This window comes from Myxine glutinosa, chromosome 1 (assembly GCF_964187855.1).
Source record: "Myxine glutinosa chromosome 1, kmMyxGlut1.1, whole genome shotgun sequence".
NCBI classification, from domain to species: domain Eukaryota; kingdom Metazoa; phylum Chordata; class Myxini; order Myxiniformes; family Myxinidae; genus Myxine; species Myxine glutinosa.
In genome coordinates, this window is record NC_136261.1 from 371,531,699 (window position 1) to 371,548,196 (window position 16,498).

Genomic DNA, 16,498 nt, shown 5'->3' on the forward strand with positions numbered 1-16,498 from the left:
CAGTGTTTGGAGAGCAAGTCGGGATGCCAGACTATCAAAAGCACGGCTTGTTCTTGTCAACAAACTAACTCATCCACCAAGTTTAGTCCGATTCCTTGCAGAACGTTTGGAGATATTGTGCTGTGTATAGTTTTTGGAGCTATTTCTCAATGGACCAATCTCAACCTTTCACCTTCCCCCAACCCCGCTCGCCCCCTTCCCCAGCCTGGTGTTCGCTTAGCGATTCGGGTGCTGGCTTGGGATCCGAGGATGCTGAGTTCAAATCCCGGTCGATCGTTTTATTAGGTTGAAAAAGGATGAAAAAAAATCAGGTTGAAAAAGCTCCTCACCACATTCAAGGCTTTCATCCGCAGCTCAATGTAATGCTGCTCTTCCCTCTGGGCCGGTGCTCCTGCCTCACACCTAGCTCGTCTTCACGCTGTTGAAACTAAAGCTTTCAGAATCATTGAAATCTCCCGTGATGAAGCTAACTCTGAGGGCACTTCACTCACTCACCGCAGGCAGGTTGGTGGTCTTTCTGTCTTCTACCGACTCCTCTCCGGCCTTGTTCCCCCAGCTCTGTCTGTGCTCTGTCTCCCAAATATTCCTACAGGTCGCACAAGATCTGCCACAACTCTCTTCTGGTGAAACTGCCGAAATCAAGACTCTCTGCTCGCCTTCACTCTTTCATTCCTCTTTTCTCCCACCTCTGGAACAAACTCCGTCACTCTCTTCAATCCCACTCCTCCCTCCAGGTCTCTAAAACAGCTGTTCACCACCATCTCTTATCTTCCCCCATCCAAAACCCTGATTTTTTTTCTACCCCTGTTAATTCACCCCAGATCCACATTTTTGAAATACCGACTTCTTTCCTGGAAGTCCTAGCTCTGTCCATGTGTTTTATCCCTCTCCCACCCCACCCCCCTTTCCACGCCTCTTCCCCCCAAGCCCTCTCCCTTCGACAGATCTCCCGATGTCCCTGTTCTCCAATGTTGTACTTGTGTGTTTCCCCCTCTCTCTCCATCTTGTCTCCCGCTCCCTTTATTTCATGTTTTATGTGTCGGTTGGTTTTTTTTGTGATTAATGTTGGCTCTGACACTACACGAGCCTCGATGTTGTTTTCCAAAAAAAAAAAAAAAAAAAAATGAACGTCAGGGGCGTTGACTCAGCCTGTCATCCTTCCGATGTCGGCAAATCGTTGACTCAGCCTGTCATCCTTCCGATGTCGGCAAATTGGGTACAAGCTCGCTGGTAATCGGGGCACTACATCAGCGGCACAAACCTGAATAACTGTACCTTTCGGTTTATGGGATTGCAAAAAAGAATTTCTTCGAGACAGACAGACATGGAGGTTTGAAGCAGGAGTGGGATAATGGAAGATTGCGTGTATTGGAGGAGCCGAGGAGGGTGAGAGAGCAGAGTGATCTCGACGGAAGGGGAGAGGGTATAAAACACGACGTTCAGCGTTTGCTCATTCCAAAGAAACTGTGTCTTACCGATCGTTCCCTTTCTGCTGTAAATGGAGCTCTTGGTCAGATTCGTCCATTTCACGAGAGGGGGGTTCATGGGGTCATCATCCAGCACTAATTCCTTTGGTATGTTCTTCAAAATCCGTCTGAATCAAGAGGACAAAACAGTGCTCGTCACGAAATCACGTTTTACTATTTCACACAACATATCATAAGTTGCATTGCCCTCCATCTTTAGAAAACAATGCAAAATTTCATCAATAGGTTGCCATGGTGACGTGGATACCTTTTGTTCTCTTTGGCTGACAAAATCTACACGGACACACCAGGTGTGTAAGTCTGAACATATCCTGTATTTTTAGAATCCAGATTTTGTATGTAATAATGATAATGTATTTGCTTCTAAATTTATTGTGCACTTCAACCCGATTGGCTGATTCATTTCAAGCATTGATTAATGATTGCGGTGATCATTTGAAGCATATAGATAAGACAATGCCGTATTAGTCAGTTCCCTGTGCAGCATGAGATGGGGTATTGTAATCACTTGTGTGTGTGTGTGTGTGTGTGTGTGTGTGTGTGTGTGTGTGTGTGTGTGTGTGTGTGTGTGTGTGTGTGTGTGTGTGTGTGTCTGTCCGAGTCAAAACTCTTTTACCATATGAGTTTTGTCATCAAATTTTCACCAAACCATTATTATGATAATACGGAGAAGGCAAGTTAACAATTTGGTCAAAAGGTCAAAGGTCAACGTCACGTAAAATCGTCAATTTTCATCTGACTGACCTGAAAGTTTAAGAATTTGCATATTGGGTCAAAATTCGTTCACCAATCAAAATCTAGAAGCCGATTGTTTTTCGGACTAAAAGGTCAAAGGTCAAGGTTGCATAAAAACACCAATTTTCACCCTATCCACCTAAAATTTCAGGAATTTGCATATCGGGTCACTGGATTGGTTCACCAATCAAAAGGTAGGAGTCAGTTGTTTTTTTTATTTGATAAAAAGGTTAAAAGCCAAGGTCAATGCATATGATCATCAATTTTCATTTTGCATTTTTTAAAAAACTGTTTTCATTATGTTGAACATACAGAAGAAGAAGAAGAAGAAGAGGAAGGAGAAGATGCCGAATGAATACAAACGGAGGCGGACGGGCCTTGCATTTGCACATGCTTTCTAGTTCAATTTGTGAAAGTAGCATTCATTATATAATTAAAATTATTTATGCCTCGTCGTCCCCACACCATGGCAGGATAGCCTAGACTAGAGGTACGCACACTCACCTTTAAGCTGTCAAGCCTGGGTTTGAATCCTGACCCAGCTGTAAACTTTCATCCAAGTGTTTCACAGGCAGGAAGAGTCATCAATTTGTGTGACATACTTCGGATGGATGCGAAATGGATGTCCCGTCTGCCAGCATTCGTTGGTGGACGCTAAAGATCCCACGGTGCCCTTCGCGAAGAGTAGGCCACTTATCGCCGGAATCCTGAACAAATTCCAGCTCTAATCACCCTTCTTTGAACTTGAGGCCTAACTCGCCCTGATGTCAATGCCATTCGCATCGAGCCTCCTTCCACCATCTTGAGAACATCCGTCGCCATTTTGGATTTGCGTGGGATGTTTTTAATTTTACGATTAAACCACAAAAGCGAGTTAAACTCGACTTAAATTAAACTACGAACTGTTCCAATGACAAAAATAAAGTGACCCATTTCATGACACTCCCTTAATTTAAGTTGGCCTACCACTCACCCATGGTCATCCCCCAAAGTTTCCTTCTGTATCACAGTCCTGCTCTTGTTCTGCAGGCAGTCCGTGCTGTGATCGTACTGTGCTTTGAGCACGAAATCCAGATCGTCGAGCGGGGCCTTGGGACGAACAACAAGGACACATTCATCGATCATTGGTCAGTAACACGGCCGCGATGTTATTGTCAGGTCGATGAATTTGATCTTGGCTATTTGTTCCTTGCAAAATGGAAGATTTTATATTGTTAGTCTTGTTCGTTGTTCTGTCTGTTTGTCTGTCAATCGCCGACAGGTCACAATTTTAAACCGATCGTGACGAAACCTCACCAGATGGTGGAGTTGATCATGATGAAGAAGCCTATTGATTTCGGGGACAAAGGTCATCTTGAGGTCGAATTGCTAAAATTGTCATTTTTCATCCGATTGGCTTGAAAATTAAACATCAATTGCATAGGGCATCATTGAATCGGGGAAGCAACTATTTGAGGTCAAAGGTCAACTCAAGGTCAAACTTCTAAAATCATCAATTTTCATCTTAACCCGCCCCCCCCCATCCCTTACCCCTCCCCCCAAATTATTTGAACAAAAGGCTGATGGGATGGCTTCGAGGCGCTCACCTCTCACCTGTTTAGCCTCGGTTTGAATCCCGGCCCAGGTAAAAACTGTCAACCTGGTGGTTCACATGCAGGGTGATTCATCAATACGTGTGCCGTCCGTTGAATGTGTGTTCAGCGTACTGAAGGTATAACCAGGACCGAGGAAAATATCAAGCCCCACCCTGTCCCAACAAGCACTATGTGCTTCACCTCTCCTCTGCACCCAATCAGTAATTACGTACCTGGGGATCGAAGTAGTCAAACACGGCCCGGGCGCTGCTCAGGGTGTGCGTGGCGTGCAGACGCTTCCATGGTGAGTCCTCTCGAAACACGACCGCACCTTTGGGGCGTGGATACTTCTGTGGGTCCAGTCACAGTACATCCATCACACACCAATATGGTCATGTTGGTTCATACATGATACATGCATGATCCGGAATCGACAAATTAAGTTTACACTGGAAAAAGTAGCTCAAGCGTAACACGTTCATACACCTGTATGAATGAAGACCCTTGTACAGGTATAATCAATACGAAGCATGAATGAAGACCCTTGTACAGGTATAATCAATATGAAGCATGAATGAAGACCCTTGTACAGGTATAATCAATACGAAGCATGAATGAAGACCCTTGTACACGTATAATCAATACGAAGCATGAATGAAGACCCTTGTACACGTATAATCAATACGAAGCATGAATGAAGACCCTTGTACACGTATAATCAATACGAAGCATGAATGAAGACCCTTGTACAGGTATAATCAATACGAAGCATGAATGAAGACCCTTGTACACGTATAATCAATACGAAGCATGAATGAAGACCCTTGTACACGTATAATCAAAACGAAGCATGAATGAAGACCCTTGTACAGGTATAATCAATACGAAGCATGAATGAAGACCCTCGCATACGTATAATCAACAGGAATCTGAATGACATTATTTGAAGACCCTCGTGCAGGTCGATACAGGTATAGTCAATAAGAATCTGAGTGACGTTATTTGAAGACCCTCATGCAGGTACAGATATAATCAATAGGAATCTGAGTGACGTTATTTGAAGACCCTCATGCAGGTACAGATATAATCAATAGGAATCTCAGTGACATTATTTGAAGACCCTCGTGCAGGTAGATGCAGATATAATCAATAGGAATCTGAGTGACGTTATTTAAAGACCCTCGTGCAGGTGAAGGTACAGGTATAGTCAATAGGAATCTCAGTGACGTTATTTGAAGTCCCTCATGCAGGTACAGGCATATTGAATAGGAATCTGAGTGACGTTATTTGAAGTCCCTCGTGGAGGTAGATACAGATATAATCAATAGGAATCTGAGTGACGTTATTTGAAGTCCCTCGTGGAGGTAGATACAGATATAATCAATAGGAATCTCAGTGACATTATTTGAAGACCCTCGTGCAGGTAGATACAGATATAATCAATAGGAATCTGAGTGACGTTATTTAAAGACCCTCGTGCAGGTGAAGGTACAGAAATAATCAATAGGAATCTCAGTGACGTTATTTGAAGACCCTCGCGCATGTACAGAAATAATCAATAGGATTCTGAGTGAAGTTATTTGAAGACCCTCGCGCATGTACAGAAATAATCAATAGGAATCTGAGTAACATTATTTGAAGACCCTCGTGCAGGTAGATACAGATATAATCAATAGGAATCTGAGTGACGTTATTTGAAGACCCTCGTGCAGGTACAGAAATAATCAATAGGAATCTCAGTGACATTATTTGAAGACCCTCGTGCAGGTAGATACAGAAATAATCAATAGGAATCTCAGTGAAATTATTTGAAGACCCTCGTGTAGGTAGATACAGGTGTGGGGAACAACTCCTTGATCGTAACAGAAGTTCACCAACAGATTGAGAATGGCGGATCTTTATTAAAATACCAATTATACAGATCTGGAGGAGACTGAGACGTCTACAGCACGAATCACCGTCATGCCACGTCTGCCTTCCTGAAAATACATTGATTCACAGTTCACTTATATAGGGACACACTTTATCAGAGGATCTCCGAGAGGACAAAGAAACTGGCGAGAGTTCCTCCCACCGTCATCCCCAGTGCGCCGAGCCCCCACCGTCATCCGTCCTTTCATCTTGGGGGAGTGAAGCACGCACCATCAGGATCCGGACCAGATGTGGTTTCAAGGCTCCGAGGTGACAGAAAATATAACTCACCGAAGGGGGATTGCATTTCTTGGTCCTGATAAGGCCATAAAGTGTATGAGGTCGTTCTGATGAGTTCCAGGTGTTGAATGCACCTTTCAGTTCACATTTCTCATTTAAACATAAATTCAAAGCATATTTATTGTAACTCAAGCGTCACTGTGATTTATACGAAATATAGTTAATGTTTTAACAATTTATCAAAAGGTTTATGTCTACAATTCAAGCATCCTACGTAAAGTTACACATTCCACACGCATATAATCCGTTCTCCTGCCCGCGGCTCGAGGCGCCGTCTGCGGATCGAAGAGGGAGTTTACGACCGGGCTTATCTAGCCTTCAAGGGGCACACGTATACAACGAAGCCATTTGTCCAGCACAAATGAAGCGAGTACTTTCTCATTTTAACCTATAACAAAGCGAAAACCCTTTATTAACTTATGAAATAGCATTTTTAAACAGCATTTATAACATAACATATTAGTCAACCGACGTCTATAGGATAACATTAAGCAGTAACAAATCTGCGACCTGACATCCCTTCCTCTTGTCTCGTCGAGACAAAGTATCTCAAGAGACAACATGCCGCATCGGGCTTTATTGAAAGACAATCGTGTAATGCGGGTATCTCCCAAGGGCATACCGTGCGCCCATAGCGCCTCGCCTGTGCATTTGGGGAACGTGTCGTGTGGTGCGTGCTTGGAACCTGAGGGCTCAGAACATGAAAGTCCATTAACGTTTCGGATCCACAACGAAGGCGTCTGGTCCAGATGAGGTTCTGCCCCGCCAGGGGGCCCACAACCTCCCCTGCGGAACTTGCTCCCCCCACCCTTTGCAGATGCGGTCCTTGCAGATCTTCGAAGTTAATCAACGATCATGCCCATGAGATCCCTCACGTGCTGCTGTTCTGGGGAATACATAATGTCGTCAGTATCTTGTGTCTCATGTTCCTGGTCAGGGTACAGAGCGTTAAAATCCGAATCCGAATCACTTGAAGCAAAGAGATCCGAAACATTTGAATCAAAGAGATCCGAAACATTTGAAGAAAAGAGAGGGACTTCCTTTATGTCAAAGTCTCCCATGGACTCCTGGTCGGCTTGCGGGTCTAGGATATCCACGTCGGGTCCCTCAACTGCCAGACCCAGCGTCGCAATCAGATCCATAGTTGGGTCGGAAGGGGGTGTACAGCTGTGAGCTTGTAATACATAAGAGGCGTTAGCCAGTACACGCAAGGGGTTTACAGCACAAGTATCACAGTCATCACAAAAATCAATACAATTTTCTGGAGCGCCGGTCACATCTGCCTTGTTGAAGGACCCATTCAGGTCGACGGCCTCTGTGGTCAGAACCATAGTCGTTGTCGGCGGCTTCTTCAATTTCCATCCTGTAAAGTACTTTCTCATACAGAGGAGGACTAGAGATTTCATTAGTGCCCCCCAAATTACTACCCCGATTATCACGGCCAGTGCGGTCAATAACCACTTCACTATAGTGCCCGTCCATCCCCGGAACCAGTCAGTGAGCCAGCTAAATTTATAAGAGTTCTCGCGGGCGATCCGATCGATCGTCAGGGCGTGGCTAGTTTCCCTTAGTCTCACTATTGCGGCTGACACTCCTTCGGATGGATCAGGTATGTAAGTGCAACATTTTCCCTCTATTATTCCGCATACCCCTCCTTTCTCTGCCAGGAGCATGTCCAAAGCCACCCGATTCTGCATCACCATTGTACGCATGTGAATTACCGTGTCCAATAGTATGTCATGAGCCGTAGCGGTGTCGTTTGCCACCTTTTCTAGGGCCAAAGCCAATTTATCTATCCGGAAGCTGTTCATGGCTGTGCCCGCACCTGGGAAGAAGAAACCTAACACCTTTTCCCATAGGCTCCCATGTAGTTTAGTGGTTCCATCTTCGTTCATGACTGACCTCTTATGTCGCCTGTCCAATGACTTTGGGTCTAGCTCATCCAGTATCTCAACGTCAGGAAGGACTGAACCAAGATAACATGTGCCCCCCCAATTATTTGGTAAATAGGGGTAAGCCTTGTCGCCGCATATAAACATTGTCCCATGGGGTGGGACCAGGTGGGTGGATAAGCACTGGAGTCCCTTTATCACCCCATTAATCCTACGAACCCCCCTAGAGAATGTTATAGCCGTTATGTTGTGGTTGTGTTTATCTTGCAGTACTATTCGTAATGTAATCCCCGAGCTCCCTTGTCCCAGCTTCCCGGGGAGAGTGTAGGCGCATTCTGATTCTCCCATACGCAAGTGGCCGGAACCCTGGAGGCAGACCGTCCCTTTCTGTGGTTTGACCCAGACGGGGGCAGGCCTCTCGGCCACATGGGCAATCATTGACGGGCGATAATTAAATTGTCGATTGCAACTCTTGCCGTTGCCAACCCCTTCTCTTTCCAGCATGGTGACTAAACATGGGGAATCGATAGGTTGTGAGCAAAGGTCATTGAGGGACAGAGGTAGCACTATCATGTGTATTCCTGTGGTGCCTGCTTGGGGAAAGTGCATGCACGACCAGCAGTGTGTCCTATTTTGAATTGTCGCCACCTCCCTTGCCACTTTCCAAAATGTGTTTTCGCCCTTCTTTGGGGCCTTATCCTGGGGTTGCGGCGTGAGTATGTATTCGATGCATGGTGTGTGTTTAGTTTCGCCACTGGCCGCGCCAGGGGTCCAGACGCTGCACCGGACCTGCATAGTCATGCCTTTCTCTAGGCGTGTGCGTGTTTGTAGCTTAAAATCAGGGGTTCCCCATTTGTATCCTGGTTGGGCCAAGGTCTTAATGCTAGCTTGCCCGTTTTCCCGGAACTCTCGTTGCTTTCGTAGTACAATGCCAACACGTCCAGGCCCTGCCGACAGTGCTAGCCATCTTACGCTTACCCAATTTGTGTACAGGGTTTTCTGTTCGAAACATGGTAGTGATACTCTTTGTCCCCATGTTACGGTGAGGTGTCGGGTTCCGTTTTCGCATCTATTGGGATCGGAGCTTCCCCTAGCTGCTGTCGCTATCAATAGTATCGTACCTATGATTAGGCCCATCTTTACTGTGGTTGCTGTGGTGTAGTGTCTGGTGCTTGTATGGCCAACTTACAGTGCGTGGCGTGGATCCACGAGGTCTTGCCCTCGCAAAAGACAGCCGTTGGTGTAGTCAGCAACACCTGGACTGGTCCCTTCCACCTTGGTTCCAAGGCGTTCTTGCAGGTGAAGTGCTCCACGAACACCTGGTCTTTTTCCTCTGGTGGAACACCTGGTCACCAATTTCCTAATCCACTTTTTCCAAGTGGATCCAATTTTATCCAATATTCGATTTTAAATTCAATCCAATTTTCTCTAATCCTTCTCTCAGCATCCCATTTGCCTGTTTCCTACATCAATAATAAATAAAAATAAAAATTAAACGAAAATTATTTCAGCTAGAGTTTCAACTAGAATTACCACAAAGAAACCACCATTAACCTCCATTAACACAAACAAACCACCATTAACCTCCATGAACCTCCCCCTATTATTTATTTATTTTCGCGAATAAACAAATAATAGAAATAACCTGGTCTAATTCAAATTCCAATTCTGGTCAGTTCTGGTGTCTGGTCACACACAAGGTTTTTCTCACCCACTGTGATTCGCTCAAAATAGATTCTCACTGTTGTTATGTCTGAAATTCGTCTCATGAAAACCCATTCAAGAGTCCGGTGTAACAGACAGACAAACACATAGACACGCTGAAGACCCCAGGGTACCCATCAAACTAGCTTGTCCCCAGATCAACAAAACAAAATTTGTAACTTACTCAATTTTTTCTTTTCAATTGTCATCCCAATTGTCATTCCCTGTGCAAATTAGAGCACTCCGGACTATGTCAACAACTGAACTTCCAAGACAACAACGATAACACACACCACCTGTCATTCACAGTAGACAACTGCATCTCCTTCCTCTCATTCATCCAAAGCAAAATTGATGACATTTTCAACAGCTCAATCACCACAACCCACTCTATCCTGACAAACTGCATCACTGAAATAAAATCCTGGCTTCAGATCAACAACAACCAACAACGACCTCAACCACCCATAACTCTGCCCTCACCATTGATGGTTTCCCAGTATCCACCTTTTCTCACATCCGGAATCTTGGCATCATCATTGACCAAACCCTCTCCTTTGACAAATACACTAAACAGATCATAAAGACAGCCTTCTTTCACCTTAAAAACATCGCCCGTCTCCGTCCATCCCTCTCCTCCATGGCTGCAGAAACCCTCATCCACGCTTTCATCACCTCCGAATCCATCTCCACCGCCTCTTACACTAAACAGATCACAATTACTCACTCATACACTGTTGCATCATCGAAGCTGACTACTCCCTTCTGAGACCTGCGCTTTCCGATGTTTAATCCACTAATCTGCCACGTCCTCCACTACCGGTAACTCTTCCTCAGCGAGCTTACACTGCCATATTTACCTCCTATAGCTTATTTATGCTATATTTCACACCTTACCTCCATGGAACAATGACGCCTGAGCACTCAATTAGCCCTCCATCGTACCACAGACTTACAATCAGACAGACAGACAGACAAATAACAGAGGCGTGTCACCAGCCTCAGCACAGGACATCACCTCTCCAGACAGGCACAATATAATCCACAGTATCGAAATGCCAACTTCTACCTGGAGCCTCGCAAAGCCAAAAATCGGGCATGTTCACTGCATTTCACGCAATTGCAACCTCCAACCACACGGGGTGTCCACCCTGCTCCATGCTCCATGCATGCTCCAAGCTCCACCAAGCTCCATGCATGCGTGCTCCATGCATGCAACCCGATCTGTACTTGGTGCGCCCCCTATAATCAGCAAGATATAATACCCACAATACACCTAGGCACCCACCTCTTGATACCACAACTTAATCCATGTTACTTGCATCCCTTTGCATCCTCCCAAATGGCCTCCCTTTAACATGACTATCCCCAGAGCTCGATCAAACACGTCACTGTACTCGGCTCGGTTAAATTAAATTCAAAGCATACTGTACCTGACGCTTCCGGTTGGCACCGGAAATCTGTTTATTTCTTGAGTCCCCTGAATCGAGACGTCAACGACAACCACAACAACAAAAAACAGAACTCGATATCCTCTGTTCACTAATTACGTACATGATTTCAGTTTAACCAACAGTATATGTCCCGATATTCTCTGTTCACTAATTACGTACATGATTTCAGTTTTAACCAACAGTGTATGTCCTTTCTTTCCAGATTTAAGTTCTATATCCTGCCGTTAAAGCAACACCCAGTAGACTGATTCAGCCTGTCGTTCTTCCAAGGTTAGTGAATTACCTCTGACCTCTTTCCCTTGCATATCTCGAACAAAGGTCAAATAAACTTCAAAAGGTCAAACTTCAAATTGGGGTAACCAGCGCTTTCATCCCACAAATAATACAAGTCCGGCGACATTCCCGTCCTTGCAAGAACTCCACATCCGGACAGACAAATGACCATTATTGAGGCTCTACATCGCAAAATGCCAACTTCTACGAATCAAACACCGTCACAATCCGCCCAGGAACTTCCGTGGGAGGCGTGCTTTACAATTCAGCACCCTCTCTACCTGGTGCACACCTTTCGCACATCCCTCCTCGTTCGCACAACGCTTCATCAACACCTGGACTCTGAGCAAACTCCGTATTCTAAATTCAACTTCTGAATTCAGTTGAATTGACTGAATTCTTCAATCTGTCATTGAATGAACTCTTCAATTCAAGTCAAACACACATTTCGATTCAAATTCTGAATTTAGTTCAACAAATTCCAATTCTCCGCCCGACTGCCACTCGAAAGACAAAAGCAGCCCATCTTGTAACCATCTTGTAACCAATAGGAATCTGAGTGACGTTATTTGAAGACCCTCGTGCAGGTACAGAAATAATCAATAGGAATCTCAGTGACATTATTTGAAGACCCTCGTGCAGGTAGATACAGAAATAATCAATAGGAATCTCAGTGAAATTATTTGAAGACCCTCGTGTAGGTAGATACAGGTATAGTCAATAGGAATCTCAGTGACGTTAATTGAAGACCCTCATGCAAGTAGATATAGATATAATCAATAGGAATCTGAGTGACGTTATTTGAAGACCCTCGTGCAGGTACAGAAATAATCAATAGGAATCTCAGTGACATTATTTGAAGACCCTCGTGCAGGTAGATACAGGTATATTGAATAGGAATCTCAGTGACGTTATTTGAAGACCCTCGTGCAGGTGCAGGTGCAGGTACAGGTGCAGGTACAGAAATGATCAATAGGAATCTGCGTGACGTTATTTGAAGTCCGTCATGCAGGTACAGGTATATTGAATAGGAATCTCAGTGACGTTATTTGAAGACCCTCGTGCAGGTGCAGGTACAGGTACAGGTATAATCAATAGGAATCTGAGTGACGTTTTTTAATGACCCACGTGTTGTCATTGAGGATTCCGACGTCCAGAAACCTTCAGACATCCTCCGTTGTACCCTTAATTAATTAATTAATTGTTTACATCGATCTAAGTGAGAACGTTCATGTTGGAGCTTGTACTGTTATACATCAATCCGATGAAGGACAAAGACGTTAATAGACATCAATGCACTTTTACATTCATTACAAGGACATTTGTGGACAATGAAGAAACACATCTCGTTTATGGATGGGATTTGAACCTCGGTCTCGCACACGGGATTCTCAGATGGAACAGCAACAGTAACAGATCAATGAAGATCTCCATTCGGCAGTGACGTCATTATCTCACAATTAACCAATCATTAACTCGTGTCAATAATTCATTGAACCCACTCGGCCCGTTTCGTGGGAGTGAGAGAACGAAGCTCACATTTTTAGGACGTTTCTCAATGACGTCACGATCGGTGCCAACTTTCGGCAGCTCGGGGCCGCTGGGATCGACCATTGTGCAGTGATTTCTCGATGTCCTGAGCGGTTCAAGGGGACGGCCAAGCTCGCGGGAACCCCGGCCTCGCGGGAACTTCAAGCTCGCTGGAACTCCGGCCTCACGGGAACCCCGGCCTCGCGGGAACCCCGGCCTCGCGGGAACCCGGTCTCGCGGGAACCCCGGCCTCGCTGGAACTCCGGTCTCGCGGGAACCCCGGCCTCGCGGGAACCCCGGCCTCGCGGGAACCCCGGCCTCGCTGGAACTCCGGTCTCGCGGGAACCCCGGCCTCGCGGGAACCCGGTCTCGCGGGAACCCCGGCCTCGCGGGAACCCCGGCCTCGCTGGAACCCCGGCCTCGCTGGAACTCTGGCCTCGCGGGAACCCCGGCCTCGCGGGAACTTCAAGCTCGCGGGAACCCCGGCCTCACGGGGATCTCCGGCCTCTCAGGAACTCCGACCTCCTTTGTTGCGACGCCGTTGCTACGTGACGGACGTTGATCGTGTTTGTTTCACAACAGCGTCACTCGGCGGGGTACTTGTCTGGGTTCGAATCCAGGACGCCCGTCCTGTCTTTTTCTTAAATCTTTTTCCACGTGGAAACGTTAAAGCCAGCTGTCCCCCTGTCCTAAAGTTTTTTTTTTAAGAATCACAAATGCAGTGTGTTATTAAAATAATGTCGTTAAGTTCAATGAACCAGTTTTAGTGTTCCAACCAACGCTTGTCTCATCAGGGTGAGAATTTCGGTATACAATCATGATACAGGTATACAATCATGATACAGGTATACAATCACCAAACGATATATTGATTGGAGATTGAACACAATAAGGAGAGGGTTACTGGCAGATGGAACCCTTTGAGCGAGGAAGCTGATATTTGGACACAATGACCAAGTGATTTGGCTGTAAAAGATATTTTTGATTTATTGATTAATCAATTAATTATTTAATTATTCGATTTATTACTTAATTTTCAAAAGGTTACAGATTTGGATGAAAGGATGGTGGTTTCGGTATGCTATTAGCCAATTGATTAATATATTAATTATTTTTTACGATTCTTATTTATTTATTTTCATTATTAATCATTTATTTATTTTCTTTCTCATCTGGGAAATATCTCAGGCACCTTGTGAGTTAGGAAACTGATATTCGGACATGACAGTGACCAAGTAATTTGGCTATAAAGGATATTTTGATTTATTAATTAGTCAATTAATCGATCAATTATGTAATTAATCAATGAATTGCTTCATGTTTTTTATGTTACAGATTCTGATGAAACGGTGTTGGTTTAGGTATTATATTAGCCAATTGTTTAATAATTTCATTATTTTTTACAATTATTATTTATTTACCAGTATAAAGTCCATCAAAAATGACGGGTTGGAACACTTTTTGACGGTACAGCTGCATGAGCATGCCAAAGTCTGAAGTCTGGGCCTAATGTCAGCTGTGCTTATATCTTCATTATTTATGAGACATCATACAGACGTAAATTAACACTTGTTTTACTCTGCGCGAATTGCATATCATGTGCAGCAAATTTCACCTCCCTGTGCTTTGTATTTACTGTGATTAATAAAATACCGCTTCTGTATACCGACATTGAGACTCAGTTTGCAAGTCACCGTCTACAATTCCAATGTAAAAGGCATAATTCATTCCTTTCTGCATCTCCTTCCTTTCATTCTTCCAACGCAAAATAGAAAACATCTACAACAGCTTGACCACCGCCGCACCCGCTCCCCCTCAAACCACCTGCCCCCCCTTATCCTGCCATCCCCTGTCTCAATTCTCCCCAGTCTCCCCTACTGACCTCTCTGAACTCCTCATCGGAATGAAAACTGCCACCTGCACTCTTGACCCCATCCCCTCCAGCTTTGTCAAGGCCTCCCTTCCTGCTCTCTCTCCACTTATCATTGCAACAATAAACTCCTCCCTGTCTACAGGCATCGTCCCACCATCCCTCAAAATTGCTGCTGTTACCCCCATTCTGAAAAAACCTGGACTCAACCCTGACACCCTAAACAACTTCAGACCCATCTCCAACCTAACCTTTCTGTCAAAGGTTTTGGAACGTGCTGTAGCCACTCAACTCAAACATCACCTCTCTGCCAATAACCTGTATGAAACATTCCAATCCGGATTCCGCTCCAACCACAGTACTGAAACTGCTCTCCTCAAAATCACCAACGACCTTCTCCTCTCCTCTGACGCTGGCAACCTCAACATTCTCATCCTCCTCGACCTCAGCGCCGCCTTTGACACCATCGATCACACCATCCTCCTCACCCGACTTGAAACCACCTTTAACATTACCGGCACTGCCCTCTCTTGGATTAAATCATACCTCTCTGACAGACGTCAGTTCATCTCCATCAATAATTGCAAATCCCCCACTGCTCCCCTCCCCCAAGGTGTCCCCCAAGGTTCAGTTCTTGGCCCCCTCCTCTTCATCCTTTACCTGTCCCCCCTCGGTCACTTAATCCGCCGTCATGGTCTCCAATTCCACTGCTTCGCCGATGACATCCAGCTTTTCATCTCCACCAAGTCCATCTCCACCGCCACCCACTCTATCCTGACAAACTGCATCACTGAAATAAAATCCTGGCTTCAAATCAACTTCCTCAAACTTAACTGTGATAAATCTGAAATAATCATCATTGGCCCAAAAACGCTCACCAAGTCCACCCATAACTTTGCCCTCAACATCGACGGTTTCCCAGCATCCACCTCCCCTCACATCCGGAATCTTGGCATCATCTTTGACCAAACCCTCTCCTTCGACAAATACACTAAACAGATCACAAAGACAGCCTTCTTTCACCTGAAAAACATCGCCCGTCTCCGTCCATCCCTCTCCTCCATGGCTGCAGAAACCCTCATCCACGCCTTCATCACTTCCCGTCTGGACTACTGCAATAGCCTCCTTTATGGTTCACCCTCAACAATCACCAATAAACTCCAATACATTCAGAACTCCGCTGCCCGTCTACTCACCCATTCCCGGACCCGTGACCACATCACCCCCGTCCTTTATAAGCTTCACTGGCTCCCCATCTCCCAGAGAATCCAGTACAAAATCCTCTTGACTTACAAAGCCCTCCATAACCTGGCCCCATCCTACCTGGCTGACCTCCTCTCCAGACACACGCCCACCCGCAACCTCCGCTCTGCTGGTACCAACCTCCTGACCCCCCCCCCCATCCGGACAAAATTCAGATCCTGGGGGGACAGGGCCTTCTCCATCGCTGCTCCCACCCTCTGGAACTCGCTACCTCACACCATCAGAGACTCCTCCTCACTCACCACATTCAAAACATCACTCAAGACCCACCTGTTCAACACTGCATTCAACATTTAACCCACAGCATCTAACCCCTGACTATCTCCTCTCCTTCTCCCTCCTTTGTGCTTTGAATATTTCCCTATTGATTCTTCTTTTTTGCAATTGTTTTTATGTTTTGCTATGCATTATGTTTTGCACTCTGTCAAAGCGTCTTTGGGCTTCCTGAAAAGCGCTATATAAAATAAATGCATTATTATTATTATTATTATTATTATTATAATTA

At 45.3% G+C, this 16,498-nt stretch overlaps 1 long non-coding RNA gene across 2 annotated transcripts; it reads right to left on the reverse strand.

The window, feature by feature from the left end:
- Nucleotides 1-1,525: 1,525 nt before the first annotated feature.
- On the reverse strand, nt 1,526-13,119 carry LOC144889841 (uncharacterized). Of its 2 annotated transcripts, none has more exons than XR_013622107.1 (3): nt 12,870-13,119; nt 4,030-4,146; nt 1,526-1,594 (listed from the first exon to the last, which is right to left on the reverse strand). It is a non-coding gene; the product is annotated as an uncharacterized LOC144889841 (long non-coding RNA). The 2 variants fall into 2 exon arrangements; XR_013622106.1 differs by lacking the exon at nt 1,526-1,594 and adding an exon at nt 3,252-3,311.
- Between the last annotated feature and the right edge of the window lie 3,379 nt (nt 13,120-16,498).